General features: G+C 39.8%; 1 non-coding gene across 1 annotated transcript; it reads left to right on the top strand.

Annotated features, from left to right (window-relative positions):
• The first annotated feature begins 575 nt into the window (after positions 1 to 575).
• On the top strand, positions 576 to 700 carry LOC111750131 (U6atac minor spliceosomal RNA). Its single transcript, XR_002785285.1, has one exon. It is a non-coding gene; the product is annotated as a U6atac minor spliceosomal RNA (small nuclear RNA).
• The last annotated feature ends 15,383 nt before the right edge of the window (positions 701 to 16,083 follow it).

Genomic DNA, 16,083 nt, shown 5'->3' with positions numbered 1-16,083 from the left:
CACCCCTAGAAACATGCCCAGTAAATGATTTTGTCCTTGACAGATTCATCTCAATTCTTCTCTTTGGGCACGGATTAAAAAAATGCTGGAGGACAGTGCAGATGAGGAGACTTATAGAGGGGACTGGATCTCCCTCTAGAGGCCAGAAGGAGTTATTTTCAAAAATGTAGCTAGCTTGGAAGACATTTTTTTTTTAAAAAAGAAAAAACGGTTAATATTTTAAGATATAATGACATTACCAGAATGATCTCATAAAGTAACAAATTTAGCAATATTCCTTTTATTACACAATATCCCAACATAGACAGCCCCGGTGGTGCAGTGGTTAAGAGCGCAGGCTGCTAACCAAAAGGTGGGCAGTTCAAATCCACCAGCTGCTTTTTGGAAACCCTGTGGGGCAGTTCCACTCTGTCCTATAGGATTGCAGAGTTGATATCAAGTTGATATCAGCAGCAACGGGGTTGGCTTAACAGGTTTATTCCAACAAATATTATCTATTATGTACCAGGTACTGTGTGAGGTACAGAGTATTTGTATGTTTAAATTCAAGTTACTTTTTTACAAATCAGTCTTACATGTTGTATGAAAGGAAAAAGGTTAGCACTCCCCTTCACAAGGATGGAATAGGCCCTTAGGCCTTACAGCACACATACCTTTAAGGCATTGCCACCTACTTTGTGGCATCTAATCACAGTTTAAAAAAAAAAATCAGTCTCAGGATGTACACTGTGTAATTGCAGCCATCCTATCTATAATGCACATAATAGTTTCACAGGATGTTAGAACTAAACCTCAAACAGCATCTAGTTTTGCCACTCAGACATTCCTAAAATGCCCACATTACATAATACTTTCTAAAAATCAAGACCGTCATGGAGTTTTGGGGGCTTTTTGGCTTTCCTGATTTTTGTTTTCTTTTTGAATTTTAATAGATAAAAGTTTAATGTTCTTTGTTATCTGCTTTCTAAAGTAGCTTGGGGAGAAAGTGAATTTGCAAGAGTTTTCTCTAGAATGTCACCCTACAAAAGCAAATGCATATGCCATGGTACTCATCGAAATCACAGCCATTTCAGGCTAGACAAATGAGATGAAATGGTTGAGCGGCAGCAGGTAAGCATGTCACAAAATTCTTAATTTGGGTGTTAGGTCTGGTCTTCATATGATGGATGATAGCAAAAGACCAATCGATCATACAGCTGACAGTAAGTTACAGTATAATTTATACACACTGTGATGAGAATAAGAAAATAAGAACATGAAATAATCCAAGTAAAAATTTAACTCACCTAACATACACTTAACATACACAGAGATCAGCTGTGGCCATTTGTTCATTACTTGGCAGCTTGCATTCTCGTCTTCTGGTAACAGTGCCACAGTTTTCTATGAGGAAACACGTCTTCCCCATTCTCTGTTCATGTGGTTCAGGTGGAGTTAACTCTACTCCCAGATCCAGAGTTGGGCATGTGGCTCAGAGCATCAATCACACGCCCTTGGCCACCTTACTTGTTTCAGGGATGTGCACACTCCTGGGACATGTGCTGAAGTCAGTAAGAGAAAGGTGATCTCTTTTCTGCTGGGTCTTTTAAATGCAGCTTCTGGAGGCACCTCACCCCTTGATGAAGAATACCTACAAAGAGTAAAATCAGAACAGAGAAAAAGCAGAACTGAACTGAGAGCTACAGTAGGAAAGAGAATGTTCTAAATGAAATTGAGCACCTGGATCCAGTTGAAACTGAAGCTGCACTTTTCTGTTCCTGGCCTTTTCAGTAATGTGAACCAATAAATTACATTTTAAAGCCAGTTTCCATCGCTTGCAGCTAACTGTCAGTGTCCTGACTAATGTAACTTCCATTATTCACCAGCTCTTAACCTGTGGATTGCTCCTGCTCCAGGTCCCCATCACCCTAAGCCTAGCCTATTCTGCTTTCAACCAAGCTCAGATTATGTCTAAGATAATGTTGTGCTCCTAAAGCAGGCAGCTTCATTTATAGCAAGGTTAATTTCTTTGAAAGTAAATTCAATTAGTAAATTTATGATTCACTGAATAAACTACTCTCCTGCTAACTAGACATTTTGTGGGCAAACCAAATGGCAGACTAACCTGAACTGAAATTCAATTTGACGGCTTAGTAAACGGTAGCTAGAACAAGATAAGATGCATATGCTTTTAACAGTTGGTTATTGTGGATACTGAGAGAAGGAGAGAGAGAGAGATTTTTGCCACATGATCAAGAAACTCTCAGAAAAATGGGTTTCGGACACAGTAGAGTGCCATAAAAGAACACCACAAAGGCATTAGATCCCTTCTTTGACGACACGAAAGAGCTCCAGACATTTTGGAGAGTTCTGGTACTAGAAAAAGGAAAACTAACGATTGAAAAAGATCTCTGGGGGGCACAAACAGTTAAGCGTTTAACTACTAGCTGAAAAGTTTGGGGATTCAAACCCACCCAGATGCACCTCAGAAGACAGGCCTGGCAGTCCGCTTCCGAAAGGTCACGGCCTTGAAAACCCTATGGAACAGTTCTACTCTGACATACTTGGGGTCAGCATGAGTCAGAGCCAACTCGACAGGAACTAACAACAACAAAAACAATTGAAAAGGATTCCAAAATATCCACAGAAGATGACTATCAGTCAAATACTGATACGTCTGTCTTTCCTCCTTTCCAGCTTTTCTTTGACAAACATTTATTGCGTGTCTACTATGTGCTACAGATATTGCTTAGGCAGTCAAGATTCAGCAGTGAATAGAAGAGAGAAAATTCTCTCACCTCAAAGAGCTAATAGATCATAAACTCAAAAATAAGAGTATCAGAATAAGATAACTGCAGAATTTAATGAAAATACACACAAAGGACATGGGCAGGACACAGAGGGAATAATTAACTCTGCTTCAGGGATGGGTGGTCAAAGAAGTTTTATAAAGTTTGTACTTGAAGGATTTTTGCACAGACCCTTAGGAAAATCCATTTTAAGGCGACCTAGACCCAACAACAATAACCCAATATGACAATGTCAAAATTTTTTCTTCTCCCAGAAAGCAGATGGAATTAGCACGCCACAACTCCTGTGTGGACCCTCAGAATTCCCTACTTTTCCTACAAGTGCCTTTGAGACAGCGTGACAATGATTAAGACAGCAGGCTCTAGGTTCAAATCCTGATTTCACTTGTTGGATGAGTTTGGGCAAGACACTGAAGCAAGTGCTCTGAAAGTTGCTTCAGATAAGCTGTACACTGAGGGAGAAGAACGCGCAACTCCTGCAAACCCTCCGCTTGGTTAGAAATCTCACTTGCTTATTCATTTGAAATATACCAGTACCAGTTGCCGTCCAGTAGATTCCAACTCATGGAGACGCCACATGTGCTCCACAGGGTTTTCAATGCCTAATTTTTTCATAAGTAGATCATTAGGTCTTTCTTCCGAGGCACCTCTAGGTGGACTCAGCTTCTAAGCTATCGTTTAGCAACCAAGCGCATTAACAGTATATACCTCTTGGGGACAATTTCTATAAATAAGAGCTTGCATCCCAAGTAAGGCTGATAAAAGTTGTGTCAGACTGTTTCCATGTATCTATATTTTCTATCCCAGGGAAATAAAAGTAGCTAATACCCTCTACCAAAACCATTACTGCAAGTGCCTTTGCAATAATGTAATTTAGTGATAATTTCATAGACTGTAGGTTCAAAAACCTTGAACAAGTCACTTAAACGCTCTATTAAATTTCCTTTATCTGTAAAATGGGGGCCTTCTTCACAGAGTTGTAAGGATTAAATGAGATAATATGCATAAAAGGCTTAGAACATTGCAAAGCAACATTGCAAATCCTAACAAAGGTTAGACATTATTTTTATTATTATTTACTGGAACAGCCACTTGGTTGGCTCAACAGAGGTTTAGAAGTAGACTGTAGTAAACCCTGTCGATGTTCACCCCCATCACAAAGAATGCTATCTCAGCATTGGTCCAGGACTGGGTGAATGATTGAAGAGTTACACCTTCTGGAAAAGAAATGAAAGCAGTGCGCTGCCTGGATTTTGATAGTGAGTAAAGAAAGACAGAATCCCTTACTGTAATTTTGATGTCATTGCAATCAAAAGAACCAGAGTATGGCCTTGACCATAAAACGTGACATTTCTAATTTTGGCAGACTTCAAAAGGCGATATTTCTTTTAGGATGCCTGCTCACCCTTTTCTAATTCCAACCTCTTTCATACTCAGCAGGGTGGAGTGCAGATACATTTATACAACACCAGTAGATTTTAAGTTCCATTGGGAATGGGGGGTTTATTTGCTACCTGTTGTATCCATAACACCTAGAAGAATATGTGGCACATGGTAAGCACTCAATAAATATTTGTTTATGAGTGAATATGACTATTTTCTTCTCTAGACACAGTTGGTTGGACAAAGGGCAAAAATTTCAGAGCCTGGGCCCATCAGATTTCTTCTACCAAAAATTTGAACTGGATTCTAGGGAGAATGGACTGATGAGCAGTCAGCCATGGTTTAGCAAAATGATACAAATTCCCTGGCACCATTGTGGGAAAGGGGAGGGCGGAGGAAACTGCCCATTGAGAAGGAAAAGCAACGAAGCAAAGAGACAATGCAGAGAAAAGAGACCTCGATATCATAGAGAGAAATACACAGAGCTAGAAAAAGTACTACCTTGGGTCTGGATTTCCAATTCCTGTTCTTCATGAAGCCCAGCGTTTCTCCCTTCTCTTGGACTTTGGGAGATATTCTTGTGTCCTTCCAGTAGAATCCACTCTTTGTTTAAGTCAGTTTGAAGTGGTTTCAGTTTTGTACAATCAAATAATCCCTTAAGGCTATAGGAATTTGCCAAAGTGTAAAAAGGATGAAAATGTTAGAAAGTGATTCAAAGCTGGGAACATTTACTACTCTCCACCTTAAGTATGATAATGACCCTTGGGCATGTACCTAATTTACATAATGAGATAAATGTTTACTTAGACTCATCCCCTAAGAGTCATCTCTGCCTATCTAAAGAGTTCAGAAAGATTTTTACAGATTTTCTAAAACCTTTTGTTCTCTAGTGCCTAAATTATTTGCATACTAAAGGAAAATTTGCAAAAAACAAACAAAAAATGTTTCTGACAAATGTGAAGGGCAATATTTAGAACTTCCCATTAATTTAAATAATTTAAAAGTTTTGATTTAGGCTCTAAATAACTATTTTCAGAATATATAATGTGATTTTCTTATGAGAATCATTACTCTTATAGTTATTTACAAGAACTCAATTGTCCTGTCCCTCTTCAGTTGTGGGACAATAAGCTGATTGTCTACGTGGGCATGACTTGGAATACTTTGGAAATCCTGGTCTTTCCCCTCAAAACGTGCTCCACATGCGGCTTTTCCCATTTTGGCTGATGGTAACCCTATCTTCCCAATTGCTTGGGCCAAAACCTTGGAGTCATCTTTAACTCTTTTTCTTTCTCCCCACACCTGATCAGTCTTGTTGGCTCTACCTTCAACATACATCCATACAACCACATCCACTGCCACCAGCCTTGGCCTCTAGCTCTCCAGCTAATAACTGCAATAGTCTCCTAACTGGTCTCCCTGCCTCCACTTTTGCCCCACTAGAGTCCATTCTCAACACAGCAGCCAGAGTGATACTTGTTAACACCTATGTCAGATCTTGTTATCACTTTCTGTTCTGCCTCCAAAGGCTTTCCAGTTCATGCTGAGCAAAATCCAGAGCCCTCACAATGACCTATAAAGTTTTTCCTCCCTTCCCTAAACCACTACTCCATCCTATGACCTCTCCTTCCAGCTAGAGTCATTTTTCCCCCTCTCCTATCTCTCCTTCTCCCTCTCTTTTTCTCTCTCATTAAGTCTCTGACCTCCTTGCAGTTCCTTGACCAAGCCAGACAACCTCCCACCAGAGCCTTTGCACTGGCTGCTCCCTCTGCCTAGGACACTCTTGCCATAGAGATTCAAAGGATTGCTCCCTCACCTCCTTCAAATCTCTGCTTGAATGTCATCTTCTCAGAGAAGCCTATCCTGACCACCACCACAATTGCCCTTATCCTGCTGTATTTATATCTTCTTCATAGTGCTCATGATCAAACAGTGCATTATGGTCTACTACTGAATCCATATTGAGGTTACAAATAAGTGTGGATAAGTTCTCCATTGAAATAATTGCTCAGTTTAACTGTTGATGAAGTTAATAGTACAAATCATTAACTTGATGTTAGACTTGAATTTGATTGAGCAAATAAATGCTTGACACAGTCCAAGCAATGTGATAAGAAATAATGACATTAAGGTAAGAAAGACTGTCCCTGACCCTCAAGGTGCTTATGGTCTAGTAGGAGAGATTGACACAAATAGAGAAGAATGAATGTGTTTGACTTATGGTGTTGGTGAAGAATATTGAATATACTGCCAGTAGAACGAACAAATCTGTCTTAGAAGAAGTATGACCAGAATGCTCCTTAGAAGCCAGGATGGCAAGATTGTGTCAGAAGAACTTGGAGCATATTATCAGAAGGGACCAGTCCCTGAAGAAGATCATCATGCTCGGTAAAGCACCGAAAACCCAGTGCCGTCGAGTCGATTCTGACTCATAGCGACCCTATAGGACAGAGTAGAACTGCCCCATAGAGTTTTCAAGGAGCGTCTGGCAGATTCGAACTGCCGATCCCTTGGTTAGCAGCCATAGCACTTAACCACTACACCACCAGGGTTTCCTATTAAAGCACAGGGTCAGCAAAAATGAGGAAGACCCTCAACAAGATGGATTTCCACAGCGGCTGCAAGAATGGGCTTAAATATATCAATGTTTGTGAGGGTGGCGCAGGACAGGGCAGTGTTTCATTCTGTTGTACATAGGATCGCTATGAGTTGGAACCAACTTAATGGCACCTAAGAACAAAGAAGACATACATAGGATGCCTCAAGATAGAGACATGTATATTATCGAGATGGTTTATTTTTGCCATGATTTACAAGTTTTTGCCTGTATTTTTCTTTTTTGTACTTTGTTGTTGTTGTTGTTAAGTGCCGTTGAGTCGGTTCTGACTCATAGCAACCCCATGCACAACAGAGCGAAACACTGCCCGGTCCTGAGCCATCCTTACAGTCGTTGCTATGCTTGAGCTCATTGTTGCAGCCACTGTGTCAATCCACGTCGTTGAGGGTCTTCCTCTTTTCCGCTGACCCTATACTCTGCCAAGCATGATGTCCTTCTCCAGGGACTGATCCCTCCTGACAACATGTCCAAAGTATGTAAGATGCAGTCTTGCCATCCTTGCTTCTAAGGAGCATTCTGGTTATACTTCTTCTAAGACAGATTTGTTTGTTCTTTTGGCAGTCCACGGTATATTCAATATTCTTCACCAACACCACAATTTGAAGGTGTCAATTCTTCTTCAGTCTTCCTTATTCATTGTCCAGCTTTCATGTGCATATGGTGCGATTGAAAATACCATGGCTTGGGTCAGCTGCACCTTAGTCTTCAAGGTGACATTTTTGCTCTTCAACACTTTAAAGAGGTCTTTTACAGCAGATTTACCCAATGTAATGCGTCTTTTGATTTCTTGACCGCTGCTTCCATGGCTGTTGATTGTGGATCCAAGTAAAAAGAAATCCTTGACAATTTCAATCTTTTCTCCGTTAATCATGATGTTGCTTATTGGTCCAGTTGTGAGGATTTTTGTTTTCTTTATGTTGAGGTGCAATCCATACTGAAGGCTGTGGTCTTTGATCTTCATTAGTAAGTGCTTCAAGTCTTCTTCATTTTCAGAAAGCAAGGTTGTGTCATCTGCATAACGCAGGTCGTTAATGAGTCTTCCTCCAATCCTGCTGCCCAGTTCTTCATATAGTCCAGCTTCTCGGATTATCTGCTCAGCATACGGATTGAATAGGTATGGTGAAAGACACAACCCTGACTCACACCTTTCCTGACTTTAAACCAATCAATTTCGTCTTGTTCTGTCCAAACAACTGCTTCTTGATCTATGTACAGGCTCCTTATAAGCACAATTAACTGTTCTGGAATTCCCATTCTTGGCAATGTTATCCATAGTTTGTTATGATCCACACAGTCGAACGCCTTTGCATAGTCAATAAAACACAGGTAAACATCCTTCTGGTGTTCTCTGCTTTCAGCCAGGATCCATTTGACATCAGCAATGATATCTCTGGTTCCACGTCCTCTTCTGAAACCGGCCGGAATTTCTGGCCGTTCCCTGTGATATACTGCTGCAGCCGTTTCTGAATGATCTTCAGTGAAATTTTGCTTGCATGTGATATTAATATATTGTTCTATAATTTCCACATTCCGTTGGATCACCTTTTTTTTCATTTTGTACTTTAGACTAAGGTTTACAGAACAAACTAGCTTCTCATTAAACAGTACACATATTGTTTTATGACATTGGTTGCTGTGATGGTTAAGGTTGTGTGTCAACTTGGCTGGGGCATGATTCTCGGTATTTATATGGAATCACCCCCATGATGGAATCTGCTGTGAGTAGCCAATCATTTGAAAGGAAGTTTCCTTGGGAGTGTGGACTGCATTTGAATATAAGCAGACATTCTGGCTTTTTGCTCACTCTGGATCCTGCAGCTGCCTCCTGCTTGTCTGACCACCAGTTCTAAGGAATTCAGCTATCAGCTTATCTGCCGATCTTGGGATTCGTCGATCTTCATAGCCTGTGAGCAGGCGCTCTGCTCTCTGACCTGCCTATCTTGGGTTCCCCAGCCCCTGGCTACGTGAATCAGGAGAAGCCTCTGTCCTAATCCAAGGACTTGGGACGTTTCAGCCTCTACAATCACATGAGCTGTTTCTTTGATATAAATCTCTCTCCATATATATTTATATAATTTACTGATTTTTCTTCTCTAGAGAACCCAGCCTAATACAGTTACCAACCTCACAACACATCAGCACTCTCCCTTCTCAACCTTGAGTTCCCTATTACCAGCTTTCCTGCCCTCCCTGTCTTCTAGTCCTCACCCCTGGGCTGTTATGGCCCTTTAGTCTCATTTTATAGGCTGTCTAATCTTTGCCTGAATGTTGAACCTCAGGAGTGAATTCGTTACTACGCTAAAAGAGTGTCCAGGGGCTATATTCTTGGGATTTCTCCAGTTTCTGTCAGGCCAGTAAGTCTGGTCTTTTTTTGTGTGTGTGTGAGTTACAATTTTGTTCTACACTTTTCTCCAGCTCTGTCTGGGACCCTCTATTGTGATCCCTGTCAGAGGAGTCAGTGGTGGTAGCCAGGCACCATCTAGTTGTAGTGGACTCACTCTGGTGGAGGCCGTGGTAGTTGTGGTCCATTAGTCCTTTAGACTAATCTTCAACGTTTGTCTTTAATTTCTTCATTCTCCCTTGCTCCCAAAGGGGTGAGACCAGTGGAGTATCTTGGATGGTTGCTCACAATCTTTTAGGACCCCAGACGCCACTCACCAAAGTAGAAGGTAGGACATTTTCTTTATAAACTATGTTATGCCAGTTGGGCTAGATGTTCCCCAAGACCATGGTTCCCACAGCCCTCAGCCCAGTAACTTGGTCCCTCAGGGAATTTGGATGTGTCTATGCAGCTTACAAGACCTTGCCTTGTACAAGTTGTGTTGGCTTCCCCAGTACTGTGTACTGTCTTACCCTTCACCAAAGTTACCACTTACCTATTGTCTATTTAGTGTTTTTCCATCCCCACCCCTCCTCCCCCTCGTGACCATCAAAGATTATTTCTTTTGTGTGTAAACCTTTTCATGGGTTTCTTTTGTAGTAGTGGTCTCATACAATATTTGTCCTTTCATGACTGATTTATTTCACTCAACATAATGCCCTCCAGATTCATCCGTGTTGTGAGATGCTTCACAGATTCATCATTGTTCTTTATCATTGCGTAGTACTCCATTTTGCGTATGTACCGTAGTTTGTTTATCCATTCATCTGTTGATGGGAATATAGGTTGTTTCCATCTTTTTGCTATTGTGAACAATGCCGCAATGAACATGGGCGTGCATATATCTATTCGTGTGACGACTCTTATTTTTTTAAGGAAGCACCATATCATATTTTCCAAAATGGTTGTACCATTTTCCATTCCCACCAGCAGTGTATAAAAGTTCCGATCTCACTGCAGCCTCTCCATTTGTTATTTTCTGATTTGTGCCTGTAATGCCAGGGTGAGATGGGATCTCACTGTGGTTTTGATTTGCATTTCTCTAATGGCTAGTGATAGTGAGTATTTTCTCATGTGTTTGTTAGCTGTTTGAATGTCTTCTTTGGCGAAGTGTCTGTTCATTTCCTTTGCCCATTTTTTAATTGGATTACTTGTCTTTTTGTTGTAGAGGTGCTGGGTTTTCCTGTAGATTTTGGAGATTATATCTTTGTCTGGTTTGTAATGGCAAATTTTTTTTTTCCCCAGTCTGTAGGTTCTCTTTTTACTCTTTTGGTAAAGTCTTTTAATGAGCATAAGTGTTTAATTTTTAGAAAATTCCAGTTATCTAGCTTATCTTCTAGATTTTGTGTTTTGTTGGTTATGGTTTGTATCCTGTAATGCCATGTAGTAGGGCCTGTAGCATTGATCCTATTTTTTCTTCTATGAACTTTATACTTTTTGGGTTTATAGTTAGGTCTTTGATCCATTTTGAATTAATTTTTGTGAGGTATGGGTCCTGTTTCTTTTTTGCAGATAGACATCCTTTTTTGCCAGCACCATTTGTTAAAAATACTGCATTTTCCCCATTTGATGGAATTTGGGCCCCTGCCAAAGATCAGGTGACCATAAAAAATACCATAGGTGGATATATTTACATCTGGGTTCTCAGTTCTGTCCCGCTGGTCAATGTATTTCTTATTGTACCAGTACCAGGCTGTTTTGACTACCGTAGCCATATAGCAGGTTCTGAGGTCAGGTTGTGCAAGTTCTCCTACTTTATTCTTCTTCAATAGTGCTTTACTTATCTGGGGCTTCTTTCCTTTCCATATGAAGTTAATGATTAGTTTTTCCATCTCTTTAAAGAATGTTGTTGGTATTTGGATCGAGATTGCATTGTATTTGTAAATTGCTTTGGGTGAAATTGTTATTTTCACAATGTTGTGTCTACCTATCCATGAACATGATATGTTTTTCCATTTCAGTAGATCGCTTGGTTTCTTGCAGTAGTGTTTTGTAGTTTTCTTTGTATAGGTCTTTTACATCCCTGATTAGATTTATTCCTAAGTATTTTATTTTTTTAGGGGCTGTTGTAAATGATAATGTTTTCTTGATTTCCTTTTCATCGTTCTCTTTATTGTTGTATAGGAATCCAACTGATTTTTGTATGTTCATCTTGTATCCTGCTACTCTGCTGAATCTTTCTATTGTTCCAGTAGTTTTCTCACAGAGTCTTTTGAGTTTTCTGTGTACAGTATCATATCATCTGCAAATAGGAACAGTTTAACTTTTTCATTACCAATATGGATGCCCTTTATTTCTTTTTTTTTGCCTTACTGCTCTAGCTAGGACTTTCAGCACAATGCTCAATAAGAGTAGTGATAAAGGGCATTCCTTGTCTTGTTCCTGTTCTCAAGGGGAGTGTTTTCAGCCTCTCTCCATTAAGAATGATGTTGGGTGTTGTTTTTGCATAGATGCCATTTATTATGTTGAGAAATTTCCCTATTTTAATAATACCTATTTTATTGACAGTTTTTATCAGCAATGGGTGTTGGACGTTGTCAAAGCCTTTTCTGTATTGATTGAGATGATCGTGTGATTATTTTCTTTCCTTTTATTTATGTGGTGGATTGATTGATTTTCTAATCCCTGCATACCTTGTATGAATCCCACTTGGTCACTGTGTATTATTTTTTTGATATGATGCTGAATTCTGTTGGCTAGAATTTTGTTGAGAATTTTTGCATCTATATTTATGAGACATATTTGTAATTTTCTTTTTTTGTGGTGTCTTTACCTGGTTTTGGTATCAGAGTTATGCTGGCTTCATAGAATGAATTTGGAATTATTGCTTCCTTTTCTATGTTCTGAAATAGTTTCTGGTGTAAGCTCTTCTCTGAATGTTTGGTAGAATTCTCCTGTAAAGTCATCTGGGCCAGGGTTTTTTCTTGTTGAGAGTTTTTTTTTTTTATTACTGTTTCACTCTTCTCTTGTTATGGGTCTGTTCAGATTTTCAACATCATTTTGTGTTAGTTTGGGTAGAGTGTGCTTCTAGACATTTGTCCATTTCTTCTAGGTTTTCAAATTTGTTGGAGTATAGTTTTTCATAATACTCTGTTATGATCCCTTTTATTTCAGTTGGGTCTGTTGTAATGTCCCCATTTCATTTCTTACTTGGGTTATTTGCGTCCTCGTGTGTTTTCTTTTGTTAATTTATACAGTGGTTTGTCAATTTTGTTGATCCTTTTAAAGAACCAACTTTTGGTTTTGTTGATTCTATTTTTCTATTCTCCATTTCATTTATTTCTGCTCTGATCTTTATTATTTTCTTTCTTCTGGTGGCTGTTGGCTTTTTTTTTGCTGTTCTCTTTTTATTTCTTTGAGCTGTGTAGCTAATGTTTTGATTTTGTCCCTTTCCTCTTTTTCAATGTGTGCATCTATTGTGATAAGTTGGCCTGTGAGAGCTGCCTTTGCTGTATCCCAAAGGTTTTGGTATGATGTGTTTTCATTCTTGAGTGATTCTAGGAATTTTATGATTCCATCTCTGATTTTTCTATTTCTCAGTGGTTTTTAAGCAGGTTGTTATTCAGTTTCCTTTAATAATTTTTTTTTTCCTTGCTTTTCCTGTTGTTAATTTCTACTTTGATGACGTTGTGGTCAGAGAAAAACTTTGTATTATCTCACAGGGAAACACCATTTACCTTGGATCAGGGAGGTGACCTGAGTAAGGGTGGTATTACAATCCCACCCTAGTCCTCTCAAAATAAAATTACAATCACAAAATGGAGGACAACCACACAAACTGGGAAACATGGCCTAACCAAGTTGATACACACATTTTTGGGGGGACATAATTCAATCCATGACAGTATCTTTGTTCAGTTTCTTTCTAGATGTTCTCTCTCTGAGAGAAAGCCTTCCCCAGGAGCGGATGCGCTGAATTTGGACTTGTAACCTACAGAGTGGTGTGTTGGAGTCTCCCGCTATTATTGTGGAACTGTCAATTTCTCTTTTCAGTGCTGTTAGAGTTTGTTTTATGTATTTTGGAGCCCTGTCATTGAGTGCATAGATGTTTATTACAGTTATGTCTTCACGATGGATCTTCCCTTTAATTGCTATATAGTGCCCTTCTTTGTCTTTTATAGTGGATTTTGTTTTAAAGCCTAATTTGTCTCAGATTAGTGTTGCCACACCTGCTCTTTTTTGGTAGCTGTTTGCTTGATATATTTTTTCCATCCTTTGATTTTTTAATAAATTCACATCTTTGTTTCTCAGACGTGTCTGTTGTAGACAGCATATTGATGGATCCTTTTTCTTCTTCTTTTTTTTTTTAATCCATTCTCTCACACTCTGTCTCTTTATAGGTACATTTAGACCATTTACATTCAGTGTAATTATTGATAGGTGTGAGTTTATTGCTGTCATTTTGGTGGTGCTGACATTTTCTTTGTTCCCCTTACACTCCTGTGCTGAATTCCTTTTGTTTGTGGCTTTTTTTTTTTTCGTTTCTTTTGTCTTTGTAGATTTTGTTGTTACTGAGACTTTATGTGTTTCTTCTTTATTTTGGTGAGTAGGTTCGTCAACTTTCTTTGTGGTTACCTTGAAATTTACCTATATCTTCCTAGGTTTGAACTAGTCTATTATTACTTGGTATTGCCTTGCCTTCTTCTCCATTAGAAAGTTCTCTACCTACACCACTTATTCCCTCTTTTATTGTTGTGACATTGTTGTCATTTACAGATTAACCCTTCTGCTTCCTTGTTGTAAATCTTTTAGTTTTGAATAATCCTTGAGAATTTATTTCCTAGGTTGGTATCTGGCTGGTGCAATCTTGCATTCTAGATTCAGATTCTCATCTGATGTTATTTGTTCTCAAACTGAAGGACTTCCTTCAATAATTCTTATAAGCTTGGTTTTGTTTTTACGTATCCCCTTAATTTCTGTTTATCTGAAAATGTCCTAATTTCACCATCATATATGAACAGAGTTTTGCAGGATGTATTACTCTTTGTTGGCAATTTTTTTCTTTCAAGGTTTTATGTATGTCATTCCATTGCTCTCTTGCCTGCATGGTTTCTGCCTAGTAATCAAAGTTTAGTCTGATTGTTTCCCCGCTGTATGTGACTTTATGTTTTTCTTGTGTTGCTCCCAGGGTTCTTTCTTTGTTTTTGGTTTTAATGAGCGCCATTATGATATGCCTTGGTGATTTTCTCTTGGGGTCTATCCTACATGGGGTTAATTGAGTTTCTTGGATGGTCAGCTTTTCTTCTGTCATGATATTAGGGAAGTTTTCTGTCAGCAATTCTTCAATGATCCTCTCTGTGTTTTCCGTTTTCTCCCTCCATTCTAGAACTCTGATCACTTGCAAATTTTTGCTTTCAATTGTATCCCACATCATTTTCCATGATTTTCCTCATTTTTGTCTGCTTTTTGCTTCAACTCTTGGATAGCTCTGAATATTAAAGATTTGAATTCCCTATTAGGTGGTTCCAGTGCCTTTTCTTCTACTGGTAGGTCATCTGGTGTTTTATTTTGGATGCTTATTGGAACCATCCTGTCCTTTTTTTTTTTTTCGTATGTTTTGAAATTGTCTGCTGTCTTTGGGACATTCAGTAATTATTCACTTTCTGATTGTAGATTTGTTTGTTTCATCCTGCTTTTTGTTTTATTTGGTTATGTTTGAGCAGCTGGGCTGTGTGTTCTTTGTTTTTTGCTTGTCTATGGGCACAATAATTCTCACCACTTTGTCTGATGGGCCGGGCAGTTGCTCAGCTAGGGTGCAGCAGAGCAGGTCTAGCTGAAGAGGGGTGCTGGGATGGGTTGTTTGTGGCATGTACTGGGGCTGACAGGGCAAGGCCAGGCCGGGGGGTGGGGGAGTGGTCAGTGCAGGGCAGGTTCTGGTAGGCCATGCCTGTGCTACTCAGGGGTGCAGTGTTCAGCATATGGTGCATATAGGCAGGAGAGAGGGGGAGGTTTTGATGTGTGGAGGTATGGGAAAAAAGAGAAAGAGGAGAGAGAAACAGGAGCCAAAAAAAAAAAAAAGTACTGAGGGAGCCTGTCATTTAAATGCAGAGACAAGAAAATGAGAGATAAATAAAAACAAAAAGGAAAAAATAAAAAGAGAAAAAAAATTTCTTTTAAAATGCCCCTAGGGATCCCACCAGCAACAGGGGCAATGGTTCCCAATCCTCAGGGCACAGCCCATCTAGAAGGGATGGAGATGGCACACAGAACCAGGTATTTAGGAGACAGGAAAAGAAGGAAAGTAGAGAAAGACAGGAAGCAGAGCAATGAAGAAAAACAAAACAAAATAAAAAACCAAAAATGGCCCCAGGGATCCCACCAGTGTGGAGGCAAGGACCAGGGAAGTGGTGACACTTCACAGCCTGCCAAGAAGAGTCAGAGATGGCACACAGAGCCAGGTGTTTGAGAGACAGGAAGGGAAGGAAGTGAAGGAGAGGGAAGAAACCAAAAAAACATGGAAAAAGCAACACCAGCAACAAAGAAATGGCACTGAAGGAGCCAGCTGGTGTGGGCAAAGCTAATCCAAGCAGGACAAAGCTGATGCCTCCCAGGCTGAGTGACCTTGGCCTGCAGGAAACAGCTGAGGATGAGCAGAGGGAAGAAGGGTGGGGGGTGGGAAGGCATGTGTTGCTGGTTACCAGGTCCTCTGTCTCCTGCTGGGAGCTCCATGAAGCTACATTCCCACACTCCCTGTTCACAGATCTCCAACAAGGGTCCAAGATGGTGAATCCGTGCCGTGTTAGCTTATAGGAGACCTCTGCTCCGTATCTCTCCTCACTCTCTGTTCTCTGTCAGTTTCTTATTCCATTCAGTGCTTGGTTGAGTTCTTTCTCTCTTCATTTGACACTTAGGATTGATGCTTGTCTCTGTTTTACTTAGTTTTTCGGGTCTTTGCTGTGGAGGGACAGCATGGT

The sequence above is a fragment of the Loxodonta africana genome, chromosome 14 (genome assembly GCF_030014295.1).
Source record: "Loxodonta africana isolate mLoxAfr1 chromosome 14, mLoxAfr1.hap2, whole genome shotgun sequence".
NCBI classification, from domain to species: Eukaryota; Metazoa; Chordata; class Mammalia; order Proboscidea; family Elephantidae; genus Loxodonta; species Loxodonta africana.
Note: the sequence above shows the minus strand (reverse complement) of the source record. Positions and strands in the feature narration are given on the sequence as shown.